Source organism: Corvus cornix, chromosome 8, assembly GCF_000738735.6.
Source record: "Corvus cornix cornix isolate S_Up_H32 chromosome 8, ASM73873v5, whole genome shotgun sequence".
In the NCBI taxonomy this organism is placed as follows: domain Eukaryota; kingdom Metazoa; phylum Chordata; class Aves; order Passeriformes; family Corvidae; genus Corvus; species Corvus cornix.
This window is the reverse complement of record NC_046338.1, coordinates 27,269,545-27,284,169: the sequence shown is the minus strand read 5'-3', so window position 1 is coordinate 27,284,169 and position 14,625 is coordinate 27,269,545. Positions and strand designations below refer to the sequence as shown.

Genomic DNA, 14,625 nt, shown 5'->3' with positions numbered 1-14,625 from the left:
GAGGAGAGAAAATACTCCATGAACTAGAGCTCCTCAGCCTCCAAGGTGACAGCAGTGAGACACAATGTTCTCCTGCTCTCCATACCTACAACCATCCCAAGGACCACGAGGACACACAAGTGGACCAGTAATGCGGGGATCTGGATGGCAATGTGTTTAACTAACAGTTTGATGGCAGCACTCCAGTCCTTGCACTGTATCCTTCACAATCCCAACATGCCTTCCCTTCTCTACCAATCCTACTCCCGGCTATCAATCCTATTTCAGCTCTTGATCCTTTTCCTAGTCCACTCCCACAACTTTGTTCCTGACAACTTCTTCATTCATGTAAGGCAATGAGCTTGAGGCAAGAGCAGAATAATTATTTGGTATCTCCCACCCCAGTGTTAAGTTCCTCTAAACTCAATTAATCACGAAGAACCGCTGGCAGCTCCCTATTTGCCAGCAAGATACACCAAAGTAATAAGTGATTCCACATTCTGCTTCTGAAGACAAGCTATTAAATTCACATACTGTACTACTTTAATCAAGAGTAGTTAATTAAGCTGTTCCCCTGATATGAATTTTTATCATTCTGCACCAGCCATACATCACTTTACTAGGACTCAGACTGGGGCCATGATGCATGTTTGCAATCTGTCTTTCCAAATTAATCTGTCACCACTTGTAAACTCAAAGTGGATCCAATACATTTCATCTCTAAGGTAATTGGGCTGTGACTGGGGACACTGAGGACTGGAGGGCGTGTGATGCTGGAGCACCACTTCACAAAAGAATTTCAATGAATTACAAATCACCCACCATGACACAAAACACTTTGTTAATATTTTAGTCTGTTTGCCTCATTTTATTTCCTTAAGTGAACTCAGTTTCATGCTCTATGCCACCATCATAAAATCAATTCAATAACTTATATTCTCATAGTAATCATCAGCATCCATAATGCAGGAGTCGTAAGTGCAGGCCATAAAGAGAGGGAGATCTGGAGTGTCAGGTTATTAAAAACATTAACCTATGATATGAATCTAAGTCTAAATTTATTACAAGCAAAAACCCCCCAACAATTTTCTGTTCCCGGAGCTTAAGGACAGGCTAATGCAATGTTTTTCTAGAAAAAAAGACTTCAAACACAGCAGCCAAGAAGCCAGATTTGGATCTCTTCTCTTTTAAAGTACTCACAGAAGTAGGATAGTGAAAAAATGACATCACTATTTGGCTATGTGACTTAATCGTAAGAAAATAGGTTTATGAAGTAAAAAAGTGAACAAAATGAAAACCTGGACAAGTTTTTCAAACATTAACCGGGAATACTCTGCTGTTATGCTGTGAGAATCGGCTGGAATTTATTCCCAGGAAAATAAGGAACATAGAGAAGATGTGTTATCCCATCTAGCCTTTTGTGAATCTATGCCATCAAGTCAAGCCAAGCCTTCCATAATCCCACCCAACCACTTTTATTTAGGTTTTCTAAAAGGCAAACCTGATGAGGCTGATGTGAACTGGCTCTTTTCACATCTCACAATTTTAGAGACTTTTTTAAGGCAATACAGCCAAAGGAGGTGGTTTAACATGGGACTACTGGATCCCCAGCTCCATCAAGAACCCAGTGAGCTGGCCCTGGCAAAGCCCCTGTCTATGGAGACAAAAGGACAAGCACATCAGGGCACCTAGGTTACTTATTTTTTAATGAAGATAGAAAAAACCACTATAGTTTGTTTATTTGAGAAATCAAGTAGAGCCAGAACAGCTTCCAAAACCCAGCCAGGCCCACAAGGAATATGCAAGTCCACTCCATGAGCCCTTGAATCGCCTCTTGGCGCACGGGCCTTTTATGTGTTTTTCCCATTTAACAGATTTGTTTAGATACATTCACAAATATGGGTATTTACATAGCATGACAGAATGGTGTATTTAGAGATTTTAAGCAGAGGAACATTCTTTCATGCTCATCGTAAAATGAAAGCATGCCAAACTTTAACTAAAGAAACATGTTCTAACACCGAGAAACTTTTATAATTAATCCTTGCCTTAGATCATCTCAGAGAGAGTTATGAGTCTAATTACCGTCAGTTGAGAAATTGCTCATGTTTCTGAAATGGCTGAAACCAGACCCTGGGTAACAGACAATCTGAATCCCTTCCATCCCATGACCAATTTACGGCTAAGCCCTGACTCACTGCATTAAGTCCAAAAATATTTCTCGGCATTAGCAACAGCTCATTGCGGGAGGAACAACAGACATGGGTGTGGGGGGGAAAAACCCCCTCCAAACTCCGCTGCTTTACAGAAGGGATGAAGATAATACATTGCTAAAATAGTCTTTTTTTGATGTTGGTTTTTTTTCTTAAAGAGCACCAGGGCTATTCTTAGAGGAGTTACATGGTGTGCAGGTTGCGGCGAGCGATGGCTTGGCCAGTGGCCAGCCCCGGGATGGGTTTGCTGCGAGGCTGAGAGATGCCTTCAGCTCAGGAAGAGATTTCTGCTTGCTTTTTTAATGAAGAAAAGGAAAAGAAGATGCAGAAAAGTCCATACACAACCAGCTAAGAACGTGCTGTACTCTGGAAAGATGTGCCACCGTCTCCTCACATCTGCCATCACCCAAGCCCTGTTTCAGTGCTGAATGTTTTCCCAGGAAGGAAATGAGCGTAAACATTTCAGAGCGTTCTCATATGGATGTTAATCTTTGGAAAAGCTGGGCAGGACGCAGTGACTTAGAGAGCCAGGAGATCTCCAGAAGCAACAAGTCCCACAAATACACAAGCTGCTAAACTTGTGCATGCAGCCAAGCCCTTATGAAAAAAAATAAGGCACATTTTGACCTTGACTCACTCTTAAGACACTATGAAGCAACTTGAAGCTGGTTATTTCAGAGCCCCAGCAGTCACCGGAAAGGGCTGAGACTTCCCATGCCTAGCTCAGGTGTTTGCTTGGCTAAGGGTGTGCTCTGCAAGTCTACAAAGAAGTTGCTGATGCCAGAGAAGCTGCCTGACACCCCATCCCTGGAAGTGTCCAGGCTGGACGGGACTTGGAGCAACCTGGGATAGTGGAAGGTGTCCCTGCCCATGGCAGGGGGTAGAACTCTACAATCTTTAAGGTACCTTCTCACCTGAACCAGTCTGTGATTCCATGATTCCATAAAAAGGAAAGGGTGATCTGGCCAACGCACAGCATTTCAGCAGAAGTGCCACACTACCAGCATTGCTCCAACCAAATCATCCTCTGGGTTCCGTCATACCTGACAGCCTAATCTGTCCCTCCTCTCTCTCACAGCAGCTTTGTTCTTTGAAAGGCTAAAGGAACGGAGAAAACCAAGGGAAAACGGGCAGGCTGATGGCACTCCCTCCCACTCCCACCCAAACTGCCCCTCCACACCACAGAGCCCAACATCCAAATATCCACAGAATCAAAGAGTTTGGGTTGGAAGGCACCTTAAAATCCATCTCATTCCACCTCCTGCCATGGGCAGGGACACCTTCCACTGTCCCAGGTTGCTCCAAGGCCCATCCAGCCTCGCCTTGGACACTTCCAGGGATGGGGCAGCCACAGCTTCTCTGGGCAACCTGTGCCAGGGAAGAATTTCTTCCCAATATCCAATCTGATGCTGCCCTCTTGCAGTTAAAGGCCATTCCCCCTCAGTTTTCTCACTCCAGACCCTTGTCTCAGGTCCCTCTCTCTTGTAAGCCCATAGCAGGGGAAGAGGACAGCATTGACCCCTCTGTGACATAACTTCCCCTCACCAGGTTGGGCCTTTTTTAACACACTGGGTTTTGGACACTCCCCCCCCCGGTCACTCTCCTGGAAGTACAAGGATTTCAGAATAAAAGTACTCGTTTGGATGAAATTTTGGAGAAAAATTGGTAATATGTGAGCCCATTCTTGCTGTTTTTGCAGGTAGAGCAGCTGCTTCTGATTCCCAACACTTGCCTTCAGGTGCTGCTGCAATACAAACTACATTTAAATACACACACACACACAATTATAATATGATCACCTTATTAAGAAGCACTGGCTTTGTGTTCCCATGCAGAGATTATCTGTTGGCTTGAATCTTTTTTTTAAAGCTGCGGGTCTTTGATGGTATCCCATGGAAAGATTACATATTAGATAGAGAAGCACATGGTCCACACAGACCAAGTGTGGGAGATGAAAGCAGAGCACTGAGAGCTCTGTCTGAGCTCCAACGCTGCTTCTTCCAGGAGCAAGGAACAAACAATCTAAAGCAAAAAAAAGGGTTTTCTTCCCAGTTGGAACAAATATGAAGCTGCATATTAACTTAGGTCAGTATTACTTTAGTATCTGTATAAACCACTGCTTTCCATTAGAAATTATTCATTAATTATTCAGGAGATTTTTTAACATACCTACATGTAATTCCAAACTCAGTATGCACAAGAGTCTGAATTATAGGCTCAGCTTGTTCAGAATATCGAAGTACTTGCCTTTACTGGCATAAACTTATTTCCATAGGGGTTTTCTTTCTGTCCTCGACTTTTTCTTGCTTAAAAAAATCCTGAACTCTTGAAGGTTATAATCTTACATTGTTTTCCCTTCTCCCAGTCCAATTTCTTACTCTTCTTTCCACCAGCTGAAATGCAGAAATCCCTTCCAACACACATTTGAGTCTCCCAGCTGCCTGCAGAGCAGCTGGTCTTGGCTAGCCACAAAATCAAAGGGAAACAACCAAAGTCCAAAAGCTAAATTACAGTGAAAAACAGATGAGGCTGAGTCCCTTCCAGCCCTGGTGTAGGAATACACAATGCAGATGGATGAATACACTCACTGTTTTATTCCTGGAGGTGGCTGAAGCACTTCTAGTTCAGCTGGAAGCAGCCCAGCTCCTTTGTCCTGGGGAGGGGGGGAGGGCTGTACAGGGCACCAGCAACACCCCAAGAACACCAGGAATGTCATCAGTCTCCGCACCCATGAGCAGAGGTTACACCCATCCTGCTTTAATCCACCACCAGGGATAAATCCCCCCCTCTTGGTTCACTCACCTGCTCCCTGAGGGTCACCCCATGGCTGCACAGCACCCCAGCAGCACAGAGCCCCTTGGGCAGGGCACAGGTGAGGGTGCTGTGCCCTTCCCAGCACTCCCAGGACGTGCACACAGGTGAGGGAGGCCAGCTCCTTGGGAAACCTGGATTTGCCAATTCTGTTACCCTGAGCACACAGCAATTAAGGCTAAAGAGCTAAAGGACCCATTCATGCAGCTAATGAGCCTCCCCAGCAGCCGTGTCCAGCTCTCTTTCCCTTTCTCTGGAGAAGACACCATTAAATCAAGATCTTTCCTGCCCACGTGTGCCCTCACATCCCAAAAAGCCTAGGCCTGGGTAGCCCAGCCCCTGCATTTCCCTGGAAGAATTAAGAAGAAAAGAAATCCACTCAAAAATGTTCACCATAGTTTCAAGTAATTTTGAGCAAAACGCCATTTTCTCCACAACAAATGTGAAACATTTCCCACCTTTGCTCACATCTAGCGGTGAAGCACAACCAAAATATGGAGCAAGCAAACACAAAACTCTGGCTGCAGTGGTGGGAATGTTCCTGCTCAAGGATGATGTGAGCACAGAATTGCCTAACAGGTGGAAACCTAACCAAAGTAGTGACTAGTGAAACAGGAAAGTAACATTTCAGGCTCATGCAGTACAACAGACATTGTCTACTTGAAGCTTAGTTAAATAACCAGTGCTCTCTGCTACCACTTGTGCTCCTGGGACTACTCCTCACTCTTGGATCTTCTAGTTTATGTTGCCTGTAAAGGTATTTTTTAACATTTCTTACTAAATAACCAGGATGAATGGGGGAAAACACCAAGCTAAAAATAATTTAGGTGATGAAGAAAGGCTCATGTGGACTGGATTCTGGACAAAAATGGCATTTTTGGTGTAAAAAAATCCAAGTTATTTCAAAACAAGAATGGTACGAAGTGGACTGGGAGCTTCTGATTTTCTAATCCCAGAACAGAAGAGCAACAGGGCTTTTAAAAAATTCAAAGCTGAAAACGTTGGTTTGAAAAAATAAGTTAGAAAATCGTTTGTCAAATAATGACAGCTCTGGATTACACAACACGCTGCTCTCATGTGCTGTTCATGGCAAGAAGAGAAGTTCAGGGCTGCAGAGAGCCCTCTGAGTCTCTTCTCACCTCTCCTTGTGGTGCTTCTGCTCCTTTTTCCCTTTCCTGTCATGTTTTTCCCTTCCTCCTTTACCCCTCCAGCCTCTTCCTGGGATGGTCACTTAACTCCCACTAACGCACATTCCTCCTTGGGCTCTGGACTGCTTTAAGGTGCCTTCCAACCCAAATCTTCTGAGATTTTATGGTTAAATCTCCAAAACTGGATGCCGGAGATCTTCACATTTTTCATCTGACCAGCTTCAAGTTCACCTCCTTTAACTGTTCTTCAAAGGTATTGGTTAGGAAAGTTTTGAGAAGAAAACACTTTCTATTGAAAAAAATCCCTGCAGTATAAACAAGCTTCAGCCAAAACACATTGATTGTACGAAGGATCTGCCTGAAACCAGCCCTAAAAGTCACACCCCTCCAAGGGCTTCACCTCAGCTCCAATACATCAAAATTAATAAATTCATAGAATCACAAAGGTTGGAAAATCCTTCTAAGATCACTAGTCCAACCATTGACCCAGCACTGCCAAGGCCGCCACTAACCACCTCCCCAGGCACCACATCTGTATTGGTCTGGGGTCTAAAATGGCACATCCCTCCCCCCTCTTTACCACATGCAGTACTGTATTCAGACTAAACCTGAGAGATCACAAAGGCTGCACGGGTAAACATCTAATGAAGTACCTATGGATGAATTTGTTGTTATCTCCATATTCTACAACAGTTTGAAATTAGCACCTCACTAGATATGGAAATCCTGGGCCCTACATTTCCTCCACAACCACCTTGACTCAAGGAGTCTCTGAAAAGAAAGTGTGAGCAGACCCACATAATATCTATAATTAAATGTGAACAGATAGAAGGCTGAATTACTTTGCCACTATCACAAGGAGGTCAGGAGATCACAGCTCACCTGTGGTCAGGAGTACCCCAAACTGGAACTCTCAGGCCATAGCAGCTGCCTGGATTTACAGCTTTAGTCTCTATCAGTGACTTCTGATGATTTTAGGTATTTCTACGTGTTCCATTCTGCCTGTATCTTGCCTTATCCTCTGTTCCAAAACAGCAGAGTTAATAATTAACACCTAATAGGCAATTGCTGAATAGCAACGACCAAAACAGAAGATACAGAGAGCTTCTCTCGATGACAACTTGCAAAATCCTACAGCTCATCTTTCTTAAAGCTTCAGTTCTGCAAGTGTGGAGACACTCAAGTTCTTTAAAAAAAAAAAACAAGAAGAATAAAAAAGAATCTGAAGGTTCCCAGTCCTCACAATCATGGAAGAAACTCTTAAATCAAGAACGTGCCACCTTGCCATGACTGCTGACTCCTCTGTTTCACCAACAGCTCTGTGTCCATTCTCCTCAGCAGCATCAGCTTTCCCGGGGGGGGGGTGTGGAAATCCCAGGCAGAAACTCACCTGTTCAAATTATACAGGCATGGAAACAACATAACCTGTATGGAAAATCACCTGCTTCCACAAGTGACAGTGGGAACGCCTCTGCAGGATTTGCAAGAATTGTTTCCACGAACAACGTGGGCTGGTCCTGAACCGTGTTCCTGAGAGCTGCCCATCACTGCTACATTTTCTCCACATCAAGCCTGCAATTACATGTTGCTTCTGGACACCATTATTTTAATACACTTTGAAAGAAATATAATTATATATTTTTAAGCTTTCTACTTTAAAATCACTTTCACCAAGAGCTTGAAAACTCATATCATTCCACCTCCATAGGGCACTGTGCAGATTTATTCAACAAAGGGGAAAGAAGGAAATAAGGTCTGGTCTGAAGAAATGCACCTGGAGCACAATAATTTTTATATGATTTTCTGACTTGCTAAAAATATTTATTAATAGTATTCACTTATCTTCTACATTTTAAAAATTAAATATTGGAGGAAAAATGAATACTTCTTCACCAGAACCACTTTAATGGAATCCAGAAGAAAAAGAATATTAATACCCAGTGCAATCATTTACTTTGATGTCTATATAATACGCACTGACCCGTAAGTGGAATGAGCTAAAACTGTCATAAATTCATTACGAGAAACCATTCTTTGAAGAATATCAATGCAAATTTGAAACTAAATGGGCAATATGGAAATGAGCTAATTGCACAGCATTTAAAATAACTGGCTCCAGTAATAATGTCATTTCTGTGCACTTCTATTTCAGCTGAAAAAACACTGGAGAGGCTGGGTTATGAAAATCGAAATGCTGTAGTTACTTAGTACTGATAGTGATAGGGCACCATTCATTTAGGATCTCAGACTTTGGAGGAAAAAAAAAAATCCAGAGGATGATTGTGTAATTCTCATTTCTCTGAGAAAGGGAACCTCGGATGGCATGCCGTGTAAAATGTGCCAACCCAGGCCATGTCAACAAAGACTCGAGGAAAATAATATCTATTCCCACGGGATTTTCTAGGTATCATCTTATACAAGTAGAGTGCAAAATTCCTCTTAGTATCCTACAAAAGTTTGGGTTGGACAGGACCTTAAAGCCCATCCAGTGCCACTCCCTGCCATGGGCAGGGACACCTTCCACTATCCCAGCTTGCTCCAAGCCCCATCCAACCTAGCCTTGGACACTTCCAGGGATGGGATACCAGGCATCCAGAACGATAAAGGTATCTCCATGGATCTGGAATGCACCTTCCCCAAGTGGTGCCCAGCCCCTGCTTTGCCCTCTGTCCCGGTGCTGCTCAGAGAGGCTCTGCCTGGAGGAAGCCCCACCTTTGCCCTTGCAGGTGCCTGGGGCAGGGGACCAGGGGTTCCCAGCCCACCCACCTCCTTTATCCCAGCGTGAACCCTGCCACCTCGGGCAGAAGGAGCTTGGTATTATACCCCTCCCTCCTTCACCTACTTTTGAATTTTAATCCCTGGCTTCCCTTTACTCACTGATTTTGTAGCTGCATTTTTGTAGCAGCAGCTTTTGTTTGTGGTTTGTTTCTTCAAGTGGAGGGAGGAGAGTCCAGATGTGGAGCAGCTCCATGCTGGGCTGAGAGGAACTTGTGGGACCTGTTCCCACAGAGCTGCCGCGGGCCCTGGGGTTTGGCTGACACAGCATCTGGGCAAAGTGGATGCCTGTCCCTGCGGGAAAACCTGTGGGAGAGCAGGCTGGCCTTGGAGCCCTCCGTTCCCTGCTCTCGCTCCCAGCAGCACAGGAGCTGTATGGATGAACAGCACATTATCTCATCTCCATGCACACCTAGTGATGCTCACTTTGTCCTTTTAGCACTCCTATGGCCCAGGAGAAAAAGGGCATCTCAATTTCTTTTTCCCCTCCCACAATGACCCAAGCTGCATTTTGCTGTGTGTTTTTGTAGGTTTCGTCCTGCCTGGATTCCAGCACAAGAACCAACAACATCTCCAAGTATTTCATAAAGCTGAGGCTTTACACCAGTACGTATATGCTACTAAATGTACTGGTATCCTGTACCTAAATAGGCTACAAGAGAGCTGGAGAGGGAATTTGGACAAGGGCCTGGAGTGACAGGACAAGGGGGAATGGCTTCAAACTCACAGAGGGGCAGGGTTGGGTGAGATACTGAGCAGAATCTCCTCCCTGGGAGGGTGGTGAGGCCCTGGCTGCCCCATCTCTGGAAGTGCCCAAGGCCAGCTTGGACAGGGCTTGGAGCAAGCTGGGATAGTGGAAGGTGTCCCTGCCCATGGCAGGGGGCACTGGATGAGCTTTAAGGTCATTTCAACCTAAACCAACCTGGGATTCTGTGATCTCAAAGCAGAAGGGAAAATGGGGGGGGGGGGGCCAAGAGGCAGAGAAATTAATAGCCTCTTCTTTATATAAAGAATATATATATATATATATATATATATATATATATATATATCTCTGTCATTTACAGTGGATAATAAACCAACAGGGTGAAGTTTTCCCAACACTTGTACTGGAGCTGACCCTGTGCTGGTGGAATGGGGCTCCTGGAGAACGTCACACACAGCAAGGAAAGCAAACGAGGGGCCAGCACAGGATTTAACACAACCAAACTCTTCAGGATAGACAAAACCCAGAAAAACCTCTTCTTTCGAAGGGCTTGAAGGCTCTCGGGCATTTCTGGTTTCCTTCCCCTTACAAGCAGAGCATGAGCAAGTTCAATCGTGACATTGTGTGTTCTGAAACACTGCCACAGCACAATGGTTTAAAATAAATAATTAGGACATTAGAGCCAGATATCTTCACACTGGAATATGCATTAATACATGCTAACTTCAGTTTTTACAAAGCTTTTCACCAATGTACTGCACCAGTGCTGAGATAAATATGCAGTTATGCATTTAAAACACTGCAATTCAAAGCTTACCTAGCAATAATAAGCAGCACTGGCTTTAAGTATTTTAAAGTACCAAATTAATTATATTTCCGTGCTTAAATTTGCCCTTGTGGTATTTTACATCTGTAGAAAGGAAAACACCACAAATACCCCCAATAAACTTACTGGTGGCTTATTTATTTTTTATTTAGTTTTTTTAGCACCTAGATTGAGCAGGTTGGTAATAGAATTTAAATGTATTTTCCTAAATCGATGTGGAATTCGACACCTTTGCACTGCACATCACAAATATTTATGATTTATGTATCTATAACACACACTTTACATCTTGTGTATAATATATACATTTAAATAGGGGTCTTCCCTTTCACATATTACATATTATATAGTTATTAAGATGTTTCTTTCTGTATTTTCTGACAGGCTTTTAATTTCACACACTTCATCTATCAGATATTACTGTCTACTTTAAACATATCACTGCAGAAAATGATAACTGGTGTTGAATACAGAGTCACGGAGGTGGGGGTTTGCAGTTCCAAGTTATGTGGAGCTGGGTGATAAATGGAGAACAGCAGCTGGGCTGAGAAGCTCAAGAGAGACAAAAATTACATTTGCAGGTAAGTGGAGTGGAAATTTGTGGAAATTGGGTAAATGAACAAAATGAACAAAAAGCAAAAACATTGTTATTAAAGGTGGAGTGAGAGATAGCAAGAGCAACAGAGAGGCAATTTTCTCCCAGCTCCAGCAGGAATTCATCTCAAGCTCTAACATGCAATTTCACTACAGAGCTCCAGGATGAAACACAGGATTATACCTAATTGTTTTGGGGGTTTGGATAACAAACTATAAAAATCCCAGTAAGTGGCCTTTTGTGCCAGTGCAGCCCAGAAAAGAATGAATGAAAGCTGTAAGAACATCCAAAACCTGAACTGCAATAAATATCAAGAAAACCACCCAGCACAAAAGAAATGCAGCTTTAGGGACTTGGTATTTTCAGGGATATCTGTATTATAACAGCCCAATTCAGAGGAAAATTGATCCAGCTCCCGAAGTTTGCCAAAGCCATGCTAAGCTGCAGGAATATCACACACCTTCTCATTTTACCTTTTCTGGCAGTAATATTTTATAAGGGAAAGCCAGGAGTGCTGCAAGAGTATGGAAATGAGGACAATTAAATTTGCCCAATTAAGAGTATTAAAAAGGCTGTTATATAATAGTATTCTGTATATTTAACATGATGGTGTACAGCCTAACAGTCCTTTCCAAACAAAAAGTTAATAGATGTTTATTAATGCATTATTTATTTTAGTCATACCTGCTTGTAAAATATTAATACTGCCTGAGTTTTGGCATTTTAGCTTTCCAAAGTGACAAATCCATGTGATTAGCCACCATTACCTTTTGCTAATACCTAGGGCCAAAAAAACCCCATCCAGATCTGCTGAGTGGCAAACTCAATGTTGGTAAAACTCCCTTTGTTATGGAGAAGGCTTATCTTAAAACCTTCCCCCAAGAAGGTGAGGAAAGGCAGGAGAGGTTTTGTAGAGCCACTGTGGAGTCATAGGGAGCTGAAATTTAATTTTAACACATGGTGGAGTTCAGCACCACATGTGGCACGTTGGCACCAAGCTGGGCATGGAGACAAAGCCCAGGATCCCAATAAACCATCCCAGCCAGCCCTTCTGCTTCTGAACTCACAAATAACCATCCCAGCTGCTCATTTACCTCCAGGAATAATAGCACACACATGACCTTCTACGCACCACGTCACATGAAAATTAGCACAGCTTCCACGTTTCCTCACATGTGTGCGCATATATATATATGCACAAACCAACACTTGTGATTTAAAAACACATATAATACGTAGTACAAATTATTTCCTTCTTTCACCTATCTACTAGTTCTTCATTGATCTGACACCAAACATCCCTGGTTTCGCTGAGCAGCCACCAAAGCATGTGCTGCAGTGACAGCATCCAGCATAGCCCCAGCTCTCCAGCGCCTAATCCTGCTACATCCCATTCCCATCCTGCAGGCTACAAGGATGTGGGACTGTCAGCTCAAGCACAACGACTCTGGCTTCGTTTTGAGGGTGGAGATGCTCAGGAAGGTGTCAGAGGTACTGGAATGAAACCAGGAGCAGAGATCACAGCGGCAGGTGGAGAACTGGAGAAACAACCTGACTAAAGAAGTGAATGAGGCCTATGGATACAAAGGAATGGCAGGAAAACAAGCTTAGTTTATCTTCTCTTACTTTCTTTTTTCCCCCCTACATTTTAATCCAAGGGGGACTTTGATTCCACCAGAAAATGTCTTCCCATGGAGCATCCTGTGTTTCCCCTGGCAGACAGTCCTAGCACAGCCATTCCCATTGGCACTGCGTCTTAGGAGCATTTCTGCTTTACTGTGCCAGACCTGCTCAAGTTTTGAGCCCTGCTTAAGCCTCACGTTGAAGCTCAGAAGGTGGTGATTCACTGGCAGAGCCTCATCTCTCCCAGAGATACCCACATTTGCACCAGCCCTTCTCTGGCTCTTCCCCAAGCAGAATCAAAGCCTGGGACTCTGGACCACAGCACCCCAGTGTGAAATGACAGTTCCCCTGGTGACTGCCATGTCCTCCCACTCTCTTTATCTATGTGTGACCTTCTTTCCCCCGACTCAGAAATACTGCAGCACCAAAGGCAGAGATGGCAGCACATCAAAGAGCCTAAGCTACAAGGGAACCAGGTTTATTTTCACTTGAGCTGAGATATTTTTTTTTTTTAAGCAAGACATCAAAATATCTTAAAAAAGTAACAGAGATGATAATGGGATCAAAAAATTCAATGGCATCTGAATAACGTAATTCAAGCATCAGTATCAGGGGATAAGATAACCCACCCAGAGCAGTTCCCAGACACTGAGGTTACACATCTCATCTGGGCTGTGTTTCTGAAGGGGATGTGAATTTGCAGCCCCGTGACAATAAAGAAATGTGGGATTAAGAAACAAGAGAGGAGGAAAAAGGGCCAGTTCATTCTCCCACCGCCTTTTCTTGTTCCTAAAATTTCAGTTGCCTGGAAATGGCTGATGAGAAGACGGGATTATGTAAGTCCTTGCCAACTTCTCACATGTTAAGGAAATTAAAGCCTGAGTGATGGGTAGCTTAACCCATCTTCTAAGCATTGAACTAAAACATGTTTACTAAGGAGAACTTGAACAGTGAGACCCCTTTAAAAAACCCAGGAGTGATGAGGACTTGACGATTCCCAGGATTAAAAAGCTGCATATATTACAGACAAGGTAATCTCCTTATAGTACGATGAGGAAAAGGAAAATAAAGCCTTTTTGGTGGTCAAGACAGTTTTTGTTTTAAAGCATATCCATCCTGTCTGGCTGAAGACGTTCTTGTGTTATTGCCTTTTTTTTTCCCTCCTGATAAACATGACAGAGAAGAGCTACATCAGCCTTCCAAATCCTTATTGTTACATTTTCCAACAAACTCACTGCTCCCTTCTAACATGACCCACCAGTAATAAAATAAGAAGCACTGTGCTCTTCCTACATTTAATAAGGTGAACACTTGGGTGCTACAAGACAGCAGGCACCAATCAAAGTGCAAAATAGCTGGAGCTAGTTTTGAATAGAGCTGCAGCAACTGTGTCACCCCAGCAGACCTGAGCTTTCCTGAGCTCTTCCTTGCTGTCATTCCAGTGACATTGTACCTTCTGCAAATACTCTCATTTAACTACAGCTGAAGGCCAGTCGAAAATCTAATGTAGAATCACAGAATATCCTGAGTTGGAAGGGACTCTCAGGGATCACCGACTCCAACTCCTGGCCCTGCACAGGACACCCCAAGAATCTCTTAAAAACCTCTAAGAAACCCTCTAAATCCCACTCGAAGCTGAAGTTGCACAACTCACTGGAGCATCAGCAATGCAAAATTGCAGGTAGCAAACAGCTGATCTGGAGGTTGAAGAAGAAAACGTGTTGCCTGCTGCTCAGCCACAGGATAGGACAGCAAAATAAACTCCATTTGCTACAGGAGTGCACCTGCAGTTGTGTGATACGTGTGTCTAGGAGAGGGAATATAAAGTAGCCAGGTTGCAGGAGCTCACATCTTCATGAAAATTTAAAAATCCCAAACAGTGGCTTTTTCTACAGCCACCCAATAATGGCAAAAGGCAAATCCTCAACTAGTGATAATGGTTATGGTTC

General features: G+C 43.6%; 1 protein-coding gene across 1 annotated transcript in view; it reads right to left on the bottom strand.

Moving 5' to 3' along the window:
- The window catches only part of C8H1orf21 (chromosome 8 C1orf21 homolog), a 108,480-nt gene that overhangs the window by 29,594 nt on the left and 64,261 nt on the right, over positions 1-14,625 (bottom strand). The window lies entirely within an intron of this gene.